The 20,375-nt window shown below is 43.2% G+C and overlaps 1 long non-coding RNA gene across 1 annotated transcript; it reads left to right on the forward strand.

Moving 5' to 3' along the window:
• The first annotated feature begins 368 nt into the window (after window positions 1-368).
• Window positions 369-8,388, forward strand: LOC110204185 (uncharacterized). Its single transcript, XR_002323232.2, has 3 exons — window positions 369-538; window positions 1,579-1,668; window positions 7,624-8,388. It is a non-coding gene; the product is annotated as an uncharacterized LOC110204185 (long non-coding RNA).
• Window positions 8,389-20,375: the final 11,987 nt, after the last annotated feature.

Genomic DNA, 20,375 nt, shown 5'->3' on the forward strand with positions numbered 1-20,375 from the left:
GTCTCTAAAGAGGCTGACCCGTGACAGCCCCAAGCTTAGCTCAGCCGTCCCACCCCATCCAGCCCAGCCCCAGCAGCTGCCCCCAGGAAAGTGGGACCTGGTTCAGTCCTGGGCCCTCCTCCAAGCACTGTGGCCCCCTCCCCTCCCCAGGCTGGGTGATGGGAGTTGAGAGAAAGGACTGGGGGGGGTGCTCTTCACTCCTCTGGGCGTGACATCAGAGAGCCCCGCCCTCTTTCCCTCCCTCCTCCCTCTGCTCTGAGTGGCTACTCCACTGCGCTACTGTGACGTCACTGTACCCGCCCCCCTACCCTTGGCCAAGGTCAGTGCTTTTTGTCTCTGGAAGAGGAGATGGAGGAGGAGGAGGAGGAGGGAGTTCCCTTTTCCCCTGAATCTCGGGGGGGCCAGCGGGAGATCTGCCCGCCCCCAACCCCCTGCCCTTCTCTGCTCCCACCACACCTCCTTCCTCCTCACCCCCCACCGCCACGTCACCTGAGAGATCCCAGAAATTCCTGCACTTTCCTGCGTGGCTGTGTGTGAGGTAGGCGTCCCCTCCCCCTCCTGCCAAGGCCCCTCCTGCCCCTCTGCATTCCCCCCTTATATTCTCTTCTGCCCTCTCTTCTGTCTTCTCCTGAACTCCCCCCACCACCAATTGGCTTGTCTTAGTGCCGAGGGGCATCTGTGTGTGCATGGGTGGGGGGGCGGTCATGGGAGTATTAATACCCTTGTTTGTGGGAGTGTTGTGTGTGTATGTCAGTATGTACTTATGTGTGTGTGTGTACTCGTGTGTACCTGCTCCCCCAGGGCTGTTCCTGCCTGGGGCTTCCTGCCTGCCCAGACCTTGGTCTGGAAGTCTGGGGCTTGGGGGGCGGTGGGGTGGAGGCCAGCAGGGAGAAGCCTTTGAGGACACTCCCTCCATCCCCTCCCCAGGTGGACCTTTCCATCCTTTCTTCCTCCCTTCCTCTCATCCTTGGCCTGGCCTCAGGGCTGGGGAGAGGGGAGACAGTCTAGAAACTCTTCCCCTCCCCTTCTCCCTCTGGTGTCATTAGATTTAATTGTGTATTTGTTTTTGTTCTGGTTTCAACCAGCACCTGGTGAAAGGGGCCTTTCCATGTACCTCATCGTGGAACAGAAAGAGGGGACTGTCCCTGAACCTGCGGATCTCTATGATTTACAGACTGAAAGAAAAGAGTTGTTTTAATGTGCACTTCTCTCGTTATGGGGGATTTGGAGCATTTTGTCATAGGGCTATTGGTAGCTTGGATTTCTTCCTTGGAAAAGGCCCTTTTCCTTTGCCCTATTGGAGAATGGCTCTTAATGTTGGAAGTTAGAATCAGTTAGAACAATTGTTTTCATAATCATTGATTTGTAGTATAGTTTAACATCTGCTACTGATTGTCATTAACCCAAACCCCTTTCTTTCCTCCTCCTGCCCTCCAGTATTACCCTAGAGATGCTTAGCCTTCTTAAAATTTTTTAGTGATGTTTTCTGTGTTTCACATCACCAAGGTATCCCATGTATCCCTCCGTCTCCCCATCCTGGAGAGCCATGCCATGTAACAAATTGTATTTTTGTTTTAGGGAGGGAAAAAAATTGAGCACTACTGATTGATGCCTGTGGAAAAGGTGTGCAATGTGTAACACCTGTGGACCTCTCACGTCCTGAAGAGGGTAGGGTGATTGTGTCTTCTCATGTTTCCTTTTCAGTCCCACTTGATCTTTAACATTTTGTTACAGGTACTTTTAATTTTTTGTGTGTCATTATTTCCATCTCAATTATTGTAGTTACTGTGTGTGTGTATGTATGAATAAATTTATGTGCATATATATGTACGCACACGTATATGTGCATACACACACATATATGTACATATATATTCTGTTTTCTTGGCTCTGCTTAATTCACTTTGAATCAACTCACAAAGATCTTTCCGTACTTCTCTGTACTCATCACATACATCATTTCTTACTGCATGGTAGCAGTATTCCATGACATTCGTGTTCCATGCCTTGTTTAGCCATTGCCCAGTTGATGAACATCTACTCTGCTTCCAATTCATAGCTGTCACAAAAAGCCCTGTTATAAGTATTTTGGAGTATATGGGGAAGTTTTTCTTATTAATGGATTCCTTGGGATGTAATGGAATCCTTTTTTTTAAAAGACTGGACATATTTGTTACTTTCTTCACATAATCCCAAATTACTTTCCAAACGGATGTGTCATTTCACAGCTCCACCAAGAATGTATTAGTGTGTGTATATTTCCACAGCCTTATTTAGGTATCCACACCACATTTGTGCCATAAGAGGAATTTGATAGGACTCCTTCTTTACTTGTTGTTTCAAATAGTGTATATAGAATTGGGATAAAATGTTTTTTAAATGCTTGGTAGAATCACTTTCAGATCCATTCATCTGGTCCTAGGGAGTCTTTTATGCCTTGTTCAATGTCTTCTTTTAAGGGTCATTTAAGTATTCTATTTCCTCTTCCGTTAACATGGACAGTTTATATTTTAAAATGTATATCCATTTCATGTAGATTGTCAGTTTTCCTGGCATGTGACTGGGCAAAATAACCCCTAAGCATGACTTTAGTTTCATCTTCTTTGATTATGCATTTGCCCTTTCATTTTTGAGATGATTAATTTGGTTTTCTTCTTTCTTTTTGTTAATCAAGCTAACTAATGCTTTATCTATTTTATTAGTATTTTCATAAAACCAGCACCTACCTGTATTTATTAGTTTGATTTCTTAAAAATTTTCTTAATCTCATCTTTGATTTAGGGATTTCAATTTTGATGTTTAATTGGATATTTTCTATTTGTTCTTTTTCTACTTTTTAAAATTTCATGCCCAATTCCTTGATCTGCCCCTTCTCTGTTTTATTGATGGAAGCATTTAGAGAGAGAAATTTCCCCTAAGGACTACTTTGGCTGCATCCCACAAATTGTGGCATGTTGCCTCATTGTTGTAATTCTGTTCCATGAAGTTATGGGTTGATTCTGTGATTTGTTTTTCAACCCAGTCATTCTTTAGGATTTCATGATTTAGTTTCCAATTAATTTTTTTTTAAAGGCAGTTGGGGTTAAGTGACTTGCCCAGGGTCACACAGCTAGTAAGTGTCAAGTGTTTGGTCTGAGGCCAGATTTGAACTCAGGTACTCCTGACTTCAGGCTGGTGCTCTATCCACTGCGCCACCTAGCTGCCCCTCCAATTAATTTTTAATCTGTTCTTCCACATCTTGGTGATTTATATTGCGTTGTGGTGTGTAAAAGTTGCATTTAATATTTCTGTATTTGTCTATTTGTTTCTGAGGTTTTTATACACTGATATATGTTCATTTTTTGTGAAGGTGCCATGTACAGCTGAGAAAAGGTTATATTTCTGTTTGTTTCCATTCAGTTTTCTCCAGAATTCTGTCACGTCTAACTTTGCTAAAGTGCTTTTCCTAAACTTCTTTTTAATTTACTTTATACATAGATTTCCCTAATTCTGAGAGGGAAAACTTGAGGTCACCCTTTGTATAGTTTTACTATTTCCTTCCATAAGTCATTTAACTTTTCATTTTAAGAACCTGGATGCTCTGCCATTTGGTGCATATTTGGTAGGTATTGATATTATATAATGGTACCTTTTAGCAAGATATACTTTCCCTGCTTATCTCTTTGAATTAGGTCTGTTTTAGCTTTTTTTTGTCTGAGATCATGATTTCTACCATTGCCTTTTATACTTCAGCTAAAGCCTAAGTGGAGAGGGGGGGGGGGGTTGGCAGGGAGTATATTGTCTGAAGCAAAGGCCTTTTCACACTTTTCACTTTGATGTTTTCAGAGATAATTTTGGGAGTTTGGAAGTTTTCTGTGGTCCAAAGTGATAGGATTTGGGTAGAGGTTTGGTCATTGCTTTCCCGCTCTATGCTGTACTTCTTCCCTAGGAAGAACCCCTGATCCCTTAGGACTGCAATTGATATTGCTATACGGAGTCACTGTTCCATTTTTTAAAAATGTATTTTATTTATATTTTTGGTGAGGCAATTGGGGTTAAGTGACTTGCCTAGAGTCACACAGCTAGTGAGTGTTATGTATCAGAGGTTGGATTTGAAGTCAGATCCTCCTGAGTCCAAGGCCAGTGCTCTATCCACTGGGCCACCTAGCTGCCCCTTCACTGCTCCTTTTTGACCAGAAGTGACCTTACCCCTCAGTACCCTTTTTCCATTGGGATTGCAAGTGATACTGTTCCTCAGAGTCTCTGCTCCCTCTTGTCAGAATATGCTCATTGCTGCCCTTGAATTGTGACCCAGGAGTCTGTATAGGCAGTGGAGTGTCCAAACAGCTTGTGTCTTGAGCTAGCCAAGAGTCTCTGTCATCTCTTTCTAACCAATTGCTAGGTCCCCTTATTGTCCCTGGCTTGAGAGCTCCCAAAGCTGCTGCTGCTTCTGACTATTAAAATTAACAACATAATTATAACATAGTAATAATAAAATATAATGAAAAGAGAAAATCATTCCAAGGTACAAATATTCCAAGTAAATGAATAATGATTTCATAGTAATGATTGACAGGTTCCTCTTAGGTCAACTAATTCCTCAATAATTAGTGACATAAGTTTATTTTTGTAACAGAAAAGAAGAACTAAAAAATTACAGTCATCTTAGGAAACTTGTTTTGAGCATAATTCAGTTGAACAAGGCAGGTCATCTCAGTGGTTTGCTTCTCCCAGGCTTTCTGAAGCCAAGTTCCTACGTTGGCAACATTCAGCTGTTAAAGTGAGATTACCCCAGAAGTCTTTGCCCCACAGCTGAAGCAGTTTGAAACCAGAAAGCTTCCTTCCAAGGGGCTAGAGTTTCAAACTAAACTGGCAAAGAGGAACTTCTGGTTTGTAGTTAGCATTCACCCCCGGCCCCCATACCCAATCCTGCACTTGCCAGAAAGGGAAACCCAACCTCAGAACATGACACCACTTAACTCATACGTAAACTCTAGCTGAAGAAAAATAAGGGAGCTTATCCCCTAAGTCTAAAGAACTGAATCTTTTGTCAACCTCCCTTTCTCACCTGCCAGAAGGGGGAACTTAGCCTTTGAAAAGAGTCTTCTTTTTTTTAATGTATTGTGATTTCTCAACAATGACTTCCATATGCTTTTGAGTTTAAAATTTTTCTCCCCCTCCCTCCCCACCACCCTCCCCAAGATGGTGCACAATCTGATATAGGCTATACATATACATTCCTATTAAACATATTTTCACATTAGTGATGTTGTAAGTAAGAATTAGAACCAATAGGAAGAACCATCAGAAAGAAGAAACAAAACTCAACAGAAGAAAAAAAAATAGCACATCGTATACTTCGATCTGCACTCAAACTCCATAGTTCTTTCTTTGGACGTGGATGGCATTTTCTATCACGAGGCCTTTGGAGATGTCTTTGATCCTTGTATTGCTGGGAAGGCTTAAGTGTATCAGTATCACTCATTGCACAATTGGCTGTTATTGTATGAAAAGAGTCTTCTAATACTTTGATTATTTTGTTCCTACAATAACATGTGTCTTACATGAAATTATCTGCTACTAAGTGTTGAAGTCTTATCAATCTGTTCACTAAATCTGTAGGTAACCTAGACTGAAGAGAATATATTTGTTAGTTTGTCTTAGCTGTTAGGGCTAGCTTTTCTTAAAGAAGGGAGCTTACACCAACAATCTAACTGAAATTAAATCAAAGTCATCAATACTAACTGATTTACATGGTATTCCTTTTCAGTCCACCACCTCATCCCACCACTGGTGTTTCCTGCACATGGGCCCCAGGCTAGCCTCCACCCCTGTGTTACAGATCTTGCCTTTCAGCCTCTTAAGTTCTTTTGGGCTTGGAAGAATGTCTCAACCTGATCTTTCATTGCCTCTGCCAGTTGAGAATTCGATGTGAGGCATTATTTTAAAGTTGTTTGATGAGGAATGTTGAGAGAGGTTGGCTTGGTGCTTCCTCTACTCAGGCTTCTAGCTAATAACTTCTGGAATTGAAGGTAGAGGATGGGACAGAGGAAGGGTTAGGATTAAGGGAACAGCACTCCCTAGAAAGTTTTGTTTCAGCTTGCCTCCCAGAACTAAATGGGCTTGCTCTTTTTTCCTCCTTTCCATTTTTCCTCACCTTGGAGTCACCAAATTAGACATTGCTGTTGGACAACAACACTCCTTACCTGGACACAGAAAGAGGAAGTGGGGATTGGCAATGAGGCTATTTTGTATTAGAATGGAAGGAACTTGGATTTGGAGTCAAAAAGGCCTGGGTTCAAATTCTGCCTCTCTATTGATGACCTGTGGAAATAACCCTAAGCAAGTCACTTAAGGCCTCTGAGCTTCAGTTCCCAGATCTGTAAAATGAAAAGGTTTCATTACACAGCGTCTCTGAGATCCCTTTCAGCACCAAATCTATATTCCTACATGTGTCTTTAAGCAAATCACTTCTCTCTGGGCATCAGTTTCCTCATCTATAAATTGAGTAGGTTGGATAGATAACCTCTGATATCCCTTGAGGCTATCTAAAATCTTGTGCATGCCCTTGGGCAAATCACCTCAGTAAGTTGAGGGCATTGGACTAGATGGTCTCTGAGGTTCCTCCCATCTCTAGATGTAGAGTCATATCATCCTGTGGGCCCAGTGACGGCCTTAAAGGAATGACTGGGAAGAGAGAGAACTAAGGCCACAGACAAACACCACACATTTGAGAATGTTGGTAGTGCCTGAAAGGAGAAAGTTGGCTTTGTTCAGAATAGAGTGTATCAGTTGGAGAGGGAGGGAGAACATGGTTTAGGGGCAGTGAAGTGAATGAAAAGCCTGCGAGACACAGTTTCTGGATTACTAATAATCAATTTATTAAATAGGCTAGCTTATAATCAATAAAGTCATGGTCAGTGGTCTCTTTCCATAACCAAAGGGCAAACTGTGGAGAGGACTGAATACTTAAATACTTTGGAAAAGGAGTTGCCCCTGACAGGTGAAAATCAGCCCTGATTGGTGAACAATTAATGAGGGGGTGGGTGTATTCATGAGGAGATGGGCTAAAAGTCTTCAGCTCCTCCTGTTGAGAACATGGCTTGATCATGAGACTGAGCAACCTCTAGCAATGTGGACAGAGGAATCCATCTCTACCCAGACCACCCTGGTTGGTTTTCTCCTTCCTGAGCTGTCACCCTGAATCACAATGGGGGCTGCAAGGGCATAGATTTCATGCACTAGGGCTGGAATTCTCTTAGATGATGCTCTGTTTACAGTGGAAACAGAAGTAAAATCTTCTAGTTGGTTGGGGTCCTGCCCAGGATCAAGGAGCATGTTGCCTGGGGATTTGAAAATCTCATTTAACAGCAATGTCCTTCAGAGCCTGAGTGACTTACAGGGGTTGGTCCCTGAATGAGGAAATAGAGAGAAAAAGCCTCAATCCTAATTTAATAATTGGTTATTAATATAATAGAGAAAAAAATCACTTCTCTCAGTAAGAAAAAACGTTTGGAAGTAGAAAAGCCAGTTTGGAATTGCAGCTGTACTACTGAGGATAATTTCAGCTGTAGCCTCACTCTCTGCTTTTGTATAGTCACAGGGTTACTGGTTTTCTTTTCTTTTCTTTTCTTTTTTTACTAGCCCTGGACAGGCCAGTTCGGTGGTGCAATGGATGGAACACTGGGCTTGGAGCCAGGAAGATCTGGGTTCAGTTCTGAGCCTAGGTACTTACTAGGTATGTGACCCTAGGCAAGTCACACTAGCCTCATTTGCCTTAGTTCCTCATCTGAAAAATGGGAACACACAGGAGAAGGAAACAGCAAACCTCTCTAATATCTTTGCTAAGAAAACCCCATGGATAAAAGTCTACAGCATCACGTAAAGTCAGCCATCACTGAATGACTGAACAAGAAGCCCTGGGCAACTGAGCAAATATTTACCTGAATTCCTGATTTCACACTGGTGAAGTCTTATTTAAACTTGATGTTTCTTTCATAAATTTCCTTGAAAATAAAGATCAGGGTTTGTTTGGGTTTTTTGTATTTTTTTCCTCACACTTTTTTAACCCCTTTGGTTGGACCACATTTAAATTTTATCCACCTAACCACATTTGAGGGTAAAATCAGCTCGGTGGTGTCACTAGTGCTATGAAGTCTTATCCTGTATCAGATGACTTTTGATATGATGGAGGGTTCATAGATAATTTTAATGTTGATGATTTAGTCTGAATTCATATTGATCCTGAAGGAATTGAGTACTCTGTTCATTTCATAAATTTAGGATTTTATTAAGCTTAGATTCTTATAAGCCAATAGCTTACTAATGTTCAGACTCCTTAAGAGTCTGCCCAATATGACAGATGTTCTAATAAACCTTGTCTTTGACTGAAAGAAGGCTTGGGTCGAATTCTTTTGGGCAGGACCTCCGTGTTGTGATTTTGGGGTCCCTGAACCCCCAAACTGCATCATTTTGGTGGCCCCGTGCGGGGAAACGGCCTAACCCCAAGTTCTTCTCCAGCCAAGACTGGAAGGTATGTAAGCCCCACCCCCCTCCTCTCCCTTCTTGCTCTGCAGTTGGTGTGACTCTCCAAGCACCAAGGCTTGGAGGTGCTTTTCTGGCAGATAGTTACGAGGTTGTCTTGTACTCGGCCTGATGCTCTCAGGCTCTCGGTCCACTGGGTGGGTTCAAGGCCATGGACCTGGGGGTACACCTTTCACAGCATAGAGGACAAGGACAGATGCCCTATCAGGAAATGTATGCTCAATTCTGTTAATTCCCTAGGCGCTAGGGAATTGGGGAAAACTGCAGTGGCTTTTTGGGTCCCTGAGGCTTACTTACTCCCTTCCCTCTGTACCTCTGAATCCTCCTTCGTGGAGGTTACAGAGAAAGTTAGAACAGCTAAAAATATCTTGGCAGATTCTGGAGGTTTTGTGGCTGATCATTAAGGAGTTTTGAAACACCTGTACAACCTGGTCACTTCCTTCCCTTGAGTCAAGAGGGTATCTGTTAACCCCTCTCAGAGCAGAAGAGAGTTTCACCCTTAACCCCTCACCTTTGATTTCACCCTTCCCCACCTGGGACAGGAAGGAGGGGGGGGGGCTGCAGCTACAGTGTGGGCCCCCATGGCCATGGCCTTGGGCCCTAGGGCAACCTTTGCCTGGAAGCATCACCCAGGTTCAGCATAGCCTGCTCAAGGTAATGAAGCTAGCCTTCAAACTTGGGTAAGCACGCTCTTTTAAATTTGTAGTTTTAACTGTTAATGATGAGATGTTGATTCCCTGTGTAAAGTAATTTGAAAGTGCATTTAACAAAACTGCAGCTTTTCATAATTTGGTTACTTCTAAAATAATTTAGCTATTGTTGTTTGTTGTTTTAATATGTCAACTAGCCAAAAAGCTCGTTTGGGTTATGTATGGCTTGCTGAGAATTTGCAAGTGTATAGACATCTCTAATGATTGGCTTTTTACACCAGGACAAATTTAAGTTTGAGATGTAAATCCTGGAAAAGTTTTTCCTAAACTGTGATTAGTGAAACTTGTTGTTTGCAATAAAAGCTGGTGGGATTTATTTTAAGTTGTCTGATGGATTGTAATAATCCATCAATAATCAATAATCTACCATCTGAGCTACTTAGAGAGAATGTGATCCTGGTGGGGAGTCAGCATGGGGGGGGGAGCTCAGAGGACGATTTTAGCCTCAGTCTAAGATGAGATCCTCCTGGCTCAGTTTCCTCATTATGTTCTTTGAAAGGGCATGTTACCTACCTGGCTATTCCTGAATCTGGCTATGAGGTGGATTTGATACTGCATGGTTGGAAATCTGAATGATCTAAATCCAAACAGAACTAAGGATGTTTTTTCTCTCAAAGTTGGGCCCTAAATCTAGTCTCTGTGTTAGATCTGGGCCCTGCACTCTTTTCTGTCAGATTTGTGTTGTCCAGACTAGAGGTCATTCACCTACAGTTGGTAGCAAACAGCGGGTACCGGCCAATGTCCCCCCATCGTTCCCAGGATGCAGCCTGGGCTCGGTTCCAGTCAACCTCCTCTTTGGGACCCCCTCAAGGCAGGGACAGGTCTATGCCCCTTGCCAGCAGGAAGCAGTTTCAGAAGCCGAGATCTTCACCCCTTGCCCCAAAAGAATTTGGGTCCCATTTGTTTGAGGGGGGGAATGATGAGGATGGGATCTAGACCCCAAAAAGGAAAAACTCTGGACTTTCCCACATGGCCAGATCTCTGATGTTCCCTGAGGCTATAATCCCACCCTTAATCCTATCTAGGCTCCATTCTCCCTTGGCCACCCCAGGAGTTCTATTACCCCATAGACTACTTGGCCACTCCTAGATCCCTCCCATAGTCTTTCTGTATATAAGGTCCATCTTGTCTCCATTAAGATGCTTAGATTCCTAAAATCTAGCCCCTGCTTAGATTCTTATAATCTAGACAATAAGCCAATAGCTTACTAATGTTCAGACTCCTTAAGAGTCTGCCGGATGTTCTAATAAACCTGTCTTTGGCTAAAAAAAAATTATTAAAAGCCTACTGTGTGCCACACTCTGCTCTGGGTGCTAGGAATCCACAGATAAAAAGGAAACAGGCCCTGCCCTCAGAGAAAAGCACATCCTATTGATGGAGACCAACCCTATTTGAGTAATACAAAACTAAAGTAGCCTGGCCCTTAAAAAGTGGAAGAAGATAAGTCTCACTATTCCTTTCCAGAGGTGAAAGGTGCACAGGGATGGCAGCATGAAATTACTTCCAGATATTTTCAGTGTATTAATTCATTTTACTGAATTTTTCAAAAATATTTTTCTTCTGTTGCATGGCTCACTGTATACTTTTGTAGTTCAGCCATTTTTCGTTCACATCATACTCTTTGTGCTCCTGTTGGGGTCTACTTACTAGAGTGATTTGCCATTTCCTTCTCCAGATCATTTAACAGATAAGGAAACTGAGGCAAACAGGATTATGTGACTTGCCTAGGTGACATAGCTAGTAAGTTTCTGAGGATAGATTTGAAGTCAGCTCTTGCTAACTCCGGGCCCACAGCTCTATCCACTGAGACACCTAGCTGCCCTAATCTGTGTACAGTCAGGCACTATAGACATATGAACAGTCTATTGGTCAAGTCTCTTAGAGGAAGTGGCAGGGGGCCAGAAGGCTCAGCTCTGATGGGGTCCCTTCTTTCCTGCATCACTGACTGATAACTTCTTTGCCACTGTCTCATCCTGGCCCCTGCCCCTCTTGCCTACTAACCTCTTTCAGACTCAGTTTCCTCATCTCTAAAAGGGGAATGATGCTGGCATTTCCTACCTAACAGAGCTTTTGTAAGGAAAGTGCTTTATCCATCTCTGAGTTGTGTAGAAATATGAGTTGTTCTATCATTAGTTTTGTCTCAAAGGATCTCTGTCCCAGGAATAGAAGAGAAAGGAGAGGGAGGCACCTAAGAGGAAGCCTGTGCCAGGATCAGGAATGCCCAAAAAGTGAGTACCCCAAGTGCAGCAAATACTAGAGTATACTAGGCATGAGGGGAGACTGAGCCCTGGGATGGATAGCTTTCCCAGGGAGGTGGGAAAGGAAGCCTGGAGTCTGGGCCAGGCAGAGAGAGGCAGGGGCAGGTGGGAATTGGAGCAAGAGAGGTGAGAGGGATTTCTCATACCACTCAAAGGAATGGAGCCAGAGAGCAAGCACATGGAGAAAAAAGCCTGCCCCAACCAGAGGGGAGACACTGGTGCTACCTCAAGGCCCCTGGGGACCTGCAACATGATTAAGAAAGGTGAGAACTGAGAAAAGTACATTGGATTTGGCATCTGAGAGATGGTTAGCAACATTAGTGAGAGAAGTTTCAGTTGACTGATGAGGGCAGAAGGTCAACTGTAGAGAGTTAAGAAGAGAGAGGAAAGCAAATAGAGGTGACTATTGTTAATGCTCTTTTCAAGGAGTTTAGCCACAGAAGGGAGGCTATATATCGGATGATAATGATAGGGGATGGATGAATCCAGAGAGAGAATCTTTTACGGATGTGGGAGACATAGACATGTTTGTGGGCAGGGTTAAGCAGCCATACACAGGGAGATACTGAAATGAGACAATGGGGATGATGGAGGGCACAGTCTGCTGGAGGAAAGGCCTGGAAGGGGATCCCTTGTGCAGGTAAAGAGGGGTTTGGCTCAGTAAGGAGTAAACACATCTCTATGTGTGAGACAGGGCTGGGGGAGGAGACAGGGGCAGAAGGCATCAGTGATGTGAGAGGAAGAGGAGGGGAGAAGAAGGAGCTCTAGGGGAATGACCTCAATATTTTCAGTAAGATATGAGGCAAGGTTCTCAGCTGAGAGGGTGGGTGGGTATGAGAAGGAGCCATTGGAGGTTTGAGGAGGGATGACAATTTTGTGAGGAGCCAATGTGGTGAGTGGGATAGTGAGTTAATTAGAGAAGTGTAAAATGATTGCCATGGGGCTCCAGGAGTAGCTTTGTCACATTTTGGGGGAAAGTAAATGCTGTTTCGTAGGGAAGGAAGAGGCATGGATGGAACCCATGTTGAAGAGAAATTCTGGTACACATTCATGCTATCACACAGGACTTGGAATTGAAAGTTAAAACTACCTGGGTGAATTGTGCACCAACCCTTTACCAATTTACTGTCAATGGTTTTGAGACTGGGAAAAAGAAGTGAAATAGCATTTTGGGCCATGCCTTTCATTTTTCTGATAACAAAGCAAAGCAGCTCTAGAAAGAATGAGGTTTTCTGGGAAGTGATCTCACTGGACCTAGATTTTGTAAAGCATCTGTCTTTTTTTCTATGATGATGATACAGCATACATATTTTTTTTATGGAAATGCTTGTTTTATTTCACAAAATAAAAAAAATAAACATTTTTTTAAAAAAGTTGTCAAATCCAATGGCTGTTTCTCAGTACTTATCCATCATCACTTGTTTGTAGAATTTGACAGTGTATTTACATGTCTCCTACATACTCTATTCTCCTTGAGTTTTTTTTAAATTTTATTAATTTATTTTGATTTATCAACAATCACTTCCATATGCTTTTGAGTTTAAAATTTTTCTCCCCCTTCCTCCCTACCACCCTCCCCAAGACGACACACAATCTGATATAGGCTATATATGCATATATGTGTGTGTGTGTGTATGTGTATATATACATATATATATATACATATATATATATATATATACATTCCTATTAAACATATTTTCACATTACTGAAGTTGTAATTAAAGTTAAAACCAATAGGAGGAACCATTAGAAAGAAGAAACAAAACTCAACAGAAGAGGGAAAAAAAATGATAGCGATTCAGCTTCCATAGTTCTTTCTTTGGATGTGGATAGCATTTTCCATCCCCAGGCCTCTGGGGATGTCTTAGATCCTTGTATTGCTGAGAAGGGTTAAGTTTATCAGTATTAGTCATCGCACAACATGGCTGTTATTGTGTACAAAGTTCTCTTGGTTCTGCTCTCTTCACTCAGCATCAGACCATACAAGTCTTTCCAGGTTTTTCTGAAGTCAGCGTGTTCATTATTTTTTATAGCACAATAGTATTCCATTACATTCATATACCACGACTTGCTCAGCCATTCCCCAATGGAGGGGCATCCTCTCAATTTCCAATTCTTTGCCACCACAAAAAGAGCTGCTATGAATATTTTTGTACATGTGGGTCCTTTTCCCATTTGTATGATCTCTTTGGGATATAGCCCCAGAAGTGCTATTGTTGGGGTTTGCAAATTTTTATAGCCCTTTGGGCATAGTTCCAAATTGTTCTCCAAAACGGTTGGATCATTTCACAACTCCACCAACAATGTGCATTAGTGTTCCAATTTTCCCACATCTTCTCCAGCATTTATCATTTTCCTGTTTTGTCATGTTGGCCAATCTGGTAGGTGTGATGTGGTATCTCAGAGTTGTTTTGATTTGCATTTTTCTAATCAATAATGATTTAGAGCATTTTTTCGTATGACTATAGATGGCTTTAATTTCTTCATCTGAGAACTGTCTGTTCATATCCTTTGCCCATTTATCAGCTGGGAAATGGCTTGTAGTCTTTTAAATTTGTCCTAATTCTCTATATATGTTAGAAATGAGGCCCTTATCGAGAGACTGGTTGTAAAAATTCTTTCCCAATTTTCTACCTTCCTTTACCTCCTTCTAATCTTAGTTGCATTGGCTTTGTTTGTGTAAAAAATTTTCAATTTAACATAATCAAAATTATCTATTTTGCTTTTTGTTATGGTCTCTGTCTCCTGTTTGGTCATGCATTCTTCTGTTCTCCATAGATCTGATAGGTAAACTATTCCTTGTTATCCCAGTTTGCTTATAGTATCAGCTTTTATATCTAAATCATGAACCCATTTTGACATATGGTGTGAGATTTGGGTCTATGCCTAGTTTCTGCCATACTCTTTTCCAGTTTTTCCAGCATTTTTTTTTCAAAGAGTGGGTTCTTGTCCCAGAATCTGGGGTCTTTGGGTTTATCAAATAATAGATTACTATAGTCATTGACTACTATCTTGCATATTTAACCTATTCCACTGATCCACCACTCTATTTCTTAGCCAGTACCAAGCAGTTTTGATGATTGCTGCTTTGTAATACAAGTTAAGATCTCGAATGGCTAGGCCACCTTCCCTGCATTTCTTTTCATTAGTTCCTTTGATATTCTGGACCCTTTGTTCTTCCAAATGAATCTTGTTATTATTTTTCCTAACTCTATAAAATAATTTTTTGGTAGTTTGATTGGTGTGGCACTGAATAAGTAAATTAGCTTAGGTAGGATTGTCATTTTTATTATATTAGCTCGGCCTACCCATGAGCAGCTGATGTTTTTCCAATTATTTAGATCTGATTTTATTTGTGTGAAAAGTGTTTTGTAATTGTGTTCATAGAGTTGCTGGGTTTGTTTCGGGAGGTAGACTCCTAAATATTTTATAATGTCTACAGTAGGTTTAAATGGAGTTTCTCTTTGTATCTCTTGCTGTTGGGCTTTGTTGGTAATATATAGTAATGCTGATGATTTATGTGGGTTGATTTTATAGCCTGCAACTTTGCTAAAGTTGTTTATTCTTTCAAGTAGTCTTTTACTTGATTCTCTAGGATTCTCTAAATATATCATCATGTCATCTGCAAAGAGTGATAGCTTTGTTTCCTCTTTACCTATTCTAATGCCTTCAATTTTTTTTCTTCTCGTATTGCTAAAGCTAACATTTCCAGTACACTATTGAATAACAGTAGTGATAATGGACATCCTTGTTTCACCCCCGATCATATTGGAAATGCTTCTAGCTTGTCCCCATTACATATAATGCTTGCTGATGGTTTTGGATAGATGTTATTTATTATTTTAAGGAAGACTCCATTTATACCTATGCTTTCTAGTGTTTTTAATAGGAATGGGTGTTGTATTTTGCCAAAGCTTTTTTCCATCTATTGAGATGATCATGTGGTTTCTGTTGGTTTTGGTGTTGATATGCTCAATTATGCTGATAGTTTTCCTAATATTGAACCAACCCTGCATTGCTGGTATAAATCCTACCTGGTCATAGTGTATTATTCTTGTGATAAGTTATATAGTATACATTGTTGTTTGTGGTGATGACAAATGACCAGTGTGGATCGGGGTGCATCTGACCAAGGTACACTTAATGTTTTTGTAGAAGCACAGTATGGTTTTGCTTGGTTGGGTCATTTCTCAGTTGTGTCTGATTCTTTCTGACCCCATTTGGGATTTTCTTGGCCCAGATAGTGCAGTGGTTTGCCATGTCCTTCTCTAGCTCATTTGACAGATGAGGAACTGAGGCAATGAGGGTTAAGTGACTTGCCCAGGGTCACACAACTAACAAGTGTCAGAAACCAGACTTGAACTCAGGAAGGTGAGTCTTCCTGACTCCAGGAATACTTTTCTCCATCGTGCCACCTAGCTGCCCGTAGCTGTGCTACCTTATCCCCATGGGCTCCCTCTGATGCATATGTGAGTATTGCCAAATTAGGTGGTTTACTGAGAGGATATCTGGGAGAGCTCTCCAGCATCTTTGGTGCTGAAGTGATGTTTTTCATATCTGTTGATATTTCATCTAACCTAAGCTGTTGTGTAAATCCTTGAAAACTCATTTCAGCAACAGATCAAACTGGGATAAGGACTGCTCACATTAGAGAGACAGTAGGATGTAAACAGGCGTTCCGCAAAAGATTCAAGTCAGACCAATAAGTGGCTGTTGAATGTTCATGAGGTATAATGGGATAATTTTTGGAAATGACTTTTCTTTTGGCATTGAAAAAAGAAACTTAGCCCTCATCCTTCTAGTCTTAGAACATCTAGAGGGGTGAGGGTACACTAGTGAGATAAGAGGATAAGAGGCAGCAGAATGTAATGGCTACACCACTGTGTTCTGAGTTGGGAAAATCTGGGTTCACATCCTACCTGACTAGCTGTGGACACTTACTACATTTGTGACCTCAGACAACTGTCATCAGCATTCTGAGGTTCAGTTTTTTCCTCTTTAAATTGAGAAGGTTCAACTAGTTGACCTTTGAGGTCCCTTCCAACTCTATCTCTCAGATCCTAAGTGAGATTTGGGGCAAGTCCCTTGACCTCCCTGGACTTCATCTTCCTCTGTAGCAGAAGGGGATTAGACTAGTTGGACTCTGAGGGTGTTTTGAGCTGGAGATTTAAGTCCATGACCTTGTAGACCCATGTAGTGGCTTGAAGTAAGGACTGGGTGAAAAGGGAATGGATAAAGAACACGCATAAGAGACTTGAAGGAAAGAGTTTGTTCAGCATGGAGGCCATGGTCCAATGGCAAGAATAAGGGGATATGGAGTTAGAGGAGCCAGATTGGAGTCCGAGCTCTACTACTGCTACAAGGACCACATCTAGAGTCTCCCTCAATGTCTGAATTTTGTGTACTCCAAGGTTAATTTTTCTTTTACACTATGCTTGGGCTTCCTTGATTTGACACTGATAACATCTTGCCTAAAATTGGCTAGTTACTTAACAAATATCCTTCATGGCTCAGACCAGCCATTTTCTTGCACATATTTCCTCCAAGTTTTCTCCTTGTCAGTGGGCTACATTAACACCCTGCTTGGTGAATGGCTTCTGGGCTTGGTTGTTGGCCCATTTCCTTGCCCTCACCTGCTTGGTGATCCTCTGACATGGCTGGCTGTCTCTCATCCAAGTAGAAGGGCATGGTCATTGGTCTCCCCAACTTCTCAGGGCAGGGGTGACCTGAGAGACACCTTTGGGCTGACCCTCCACCACCTACCGCTTGTATTTGTTGAGGGGGCTGAGTCACCTGAGGTCTCCATACTCTAGACAAGTTTTTGAGAGTACAAATAGCAGGCAGACAAGGTTTCCATGGAGAGATTTTCCTTCTCTGGGAGTCCTCCACAGTCCTCAGGTGTCCAGTCCCTATCCTGCAGTTCTCTGATCAAGATACATTCTTCTCAGCCTCCAGAGACTCCTGGCTAGATGCCTGGCCCCCCTCAGGCACTCTGGGTCCCCTGGGTCATGCTCCTCTTGGGTCAGAGAGCATCCTGGATCTTGGGAGGATTCCCAGCCTTCTGCCTCAACTCTCCTTCTTCATTGGAGGGGGGAGCAGCCCAACAGTGATTGCTGCTAGTTTTCTCCAACCCAGGCAGGGCCAGGGACAGACATGCTTGCAAGCCTGGGTGTCCCCGTGGCTCTCCCAGCCCGTGGCCTCATTTTGTCTCCTCCTGCCTGGAGAAAGGAGGTTGAGATCCACATCTGTCCCAGACCATGCCTTTCCTCCTCTGCTCTAGCGGTTGTCAGGAATCCAAGTTCCTTTGAGGGGTTGGTGGTCTGCTGCTGCTGCTACAGCTACTGTCCTTTTCCCTTATGTGGCGCCCAGGATTCCCTACCCCGCCCCCACCATCCCTGCCCTCCCCTCTCAGTTTTCCCTAAAGGGGCTGACCCACCCCCCCACAACCCCAAGCTGAGCTCAGCTGCCCCACCCCATCCCTCCCAGCCCCAGCAACTGCCTTAGGAACCTGGGACCTGGCTCAGCCCTGGGCCCTCCTCCAAGCACTGTGGCCCCTCCCCTCCCCTCCCTCCCCAGGCTCCGTGATGGGAATTGAGAGAAAGGACTGGGAGGGGCCTCCCCACTCCTCTGTGCCTGTGGTGACACAGCCTCCTCCCCTCTTTTCTCCCTCCTCCCTGTGTTCTGGGGGAAGACTAGCCCTGCCCTACTGTGACATCACTGTACCTGCCCCTCCCACCCTTGACCAAGTCAATCCTCTTTGTCTCTGGAGGAGGAGAAGGAGGAGGATGTGAAGGAGAAAGAGGATGGGAAGGATTATAAAGTGAAGGAGGAGGAGGAGGAGGAGGAAGAAGAAGTGGAAGAGAAGAGGAGGAGTGAGTTTCCTTTTCCTCTGAGTCTGGAGGGAGGGCTATGAGCAGCTGGAGATCTGCCCAGCCCTAACCTGCTCCCCTCCCCTACTCTTCAGCCACCACACCCCTCCCTCACCCAGGGAACCCAGAAGTTGCTATGCTTTCCTAAGTGGGTGTGTATAAGGTAAGCCCCTTTTCTGCCACGGCCCCTCTAAATCCCTCCCCTATATTTTCTTCTATTTCCTCTTTAGTCTTTGCCTCAACTTCCCCCCCATACCCAAATTGTCTTGTCTTAGGGCCTAGGGGCATGTGTATGGGCTTGGGTGGGTTGTGGGAGTATTAATACCTTTGTTTATGCGTGCATTGTGTGTGTAGGACGATAGGATCATGTGTGTATGTGTGTGTACACGTGTGTACCTGCGTGTGCCTGCTCCTCCAGAGCTGCTTCTGCCTGGGGCGTCCTGCCTGCCCAGGTCTTTGTCTGGAGTTCTGGGGCTTGGAGGGCCGTGGGATGGGGTGCATTGGAAGCGTCAGGGAGAAGCCTTTGAGGACGCTCCCTCCCTGCCCTTCTCAGGTGGATTTTCCCAACCTTCCTTCCTTCCTCCCATCCTTGGCTTGGCCTGGGGACTGGGCAGAGAGGAGACAGTCTAGGAAGGAGTCTCCTGCTTGCCTTCCTCCTCCTCAGAGAGAGGAGGGTGAATCTTTCCCAGGGATGGCTGGATAAATCTTTTGTGGGAGAAGTGACTTGGTCCTCCATGCAGGGAAATCCTTGATTTACTCTTTTAATGGAGCAGTACTATTCTGACTGTCATTCTGGAGGGCACAAATCTTCTCTTCCCCCTTTCCCCTTTGTTTTTAATTGCATTTAAACTTTCCTTCAAGGAAACCAAGTTACAAGAGACTTCTTTCTGGTGGTTTTGAGTAGCCATTTATTAAAAGCATTCCACTCGGGATATTTAATTTTCTTGCCAACTTCATCACAACATTTCTTAAGGTAATTTATTTTATTGAGATCAAAAGAACTTCCAGTTGGCTAATAGTGACAGGGTTGTCTTGGGTCAATTTCTGCCAATTAGTTAAATACCTGCAGGTTTGGGCCCATAATATAGAGATATACAACCAGCTGGTCTCCCTTTGTGTGTGTGTGTGTGTGTGTGTGTGTGTGTGTGTGTGTGTGTGTGCGCGCGCGCGCGCGTGTGCCGGGAGGTGAGGTAAATTCAGTATCTTAGGAAGTTTGGTTACCCATGGGAACTTGACTAAGATCTTACTTTATTCTAGAATTTTTTTTTCTGCCAAGTAATGTGGACTACCAGAATTAAAAAGTGGGGCTTTTGAAAATCAGTTCCTGACTAAACAGTACAACCTGGGGTCTGTGGGTCCCTAGCTGCAGGTTTTCACTGCTCTCTGCTGGCTTCCCCTCCAGTGGGGTGCAAGCCCTGTGGTGTCCAAGCCTGGGTCTCCCCCTGTGGCCAGATACCTCTGAGACAGTGTAGGACTCTTCCCCTCCCCTTTTCCATATCATCCCTTTTGTTTGCTGTTGTTTAATTTAATGGTATATTTATTTTTTGTTCTGGTTTCACCCAGCACCTGGTGAAAGGGGCATTTCCATGTACCTTGTTGGGGAACAGAAAGAGGGACTGTCCCTGAACCTGCAGATCTCTATGATTTGCAGACAGAAAGAAGAGATACTTTTTAAGGTGCACCCCTCTCATTATGAGGGATTTGGAACATTTTGTCATAAAGCTGCCGATAGTTTGGATTTCTTCCTCTGAAAACCTCCTGTTCCTTTGACCTTTTGGAGCATGGCTCTTAATCTTAGAAATTGGAATCAGTGCCTTTTAAATCTTGCATATGCAACAGTCCTTAGAGAACTTTGCTGCAAAGATGTTTTCCTCATTGAATGTTACCGTTCCTGTTTTGACTGCATTTGATGTGTTTGTGCAATGACATTTCAACTTTTAGAAGCAGAATTATCTGTTTAATTTTCTGGGATTCTCTGTTGCTTCTTCTGTCATAACCTCTTCTCCTATCCA

The sequence above is a fragment of the Phascolarctos cinereus genome, unplaced genomic scaffold (genome assembly GCF_003287225.1).
Source record: "Phascolarctos cinereus isolate Bilbo 61053 unplaced genomic scaffold, phaCin_HiC Scaffold_132;HRSCAF=695, whole genome shotgun sequence".
Classification (NCBI taxonomy): Eukaryota; Metazoa; Chordata; class Mammalia; order Diprotodontia; family Phascolarctidae; genus Phascolarctos; species Phascolarctos cinereus.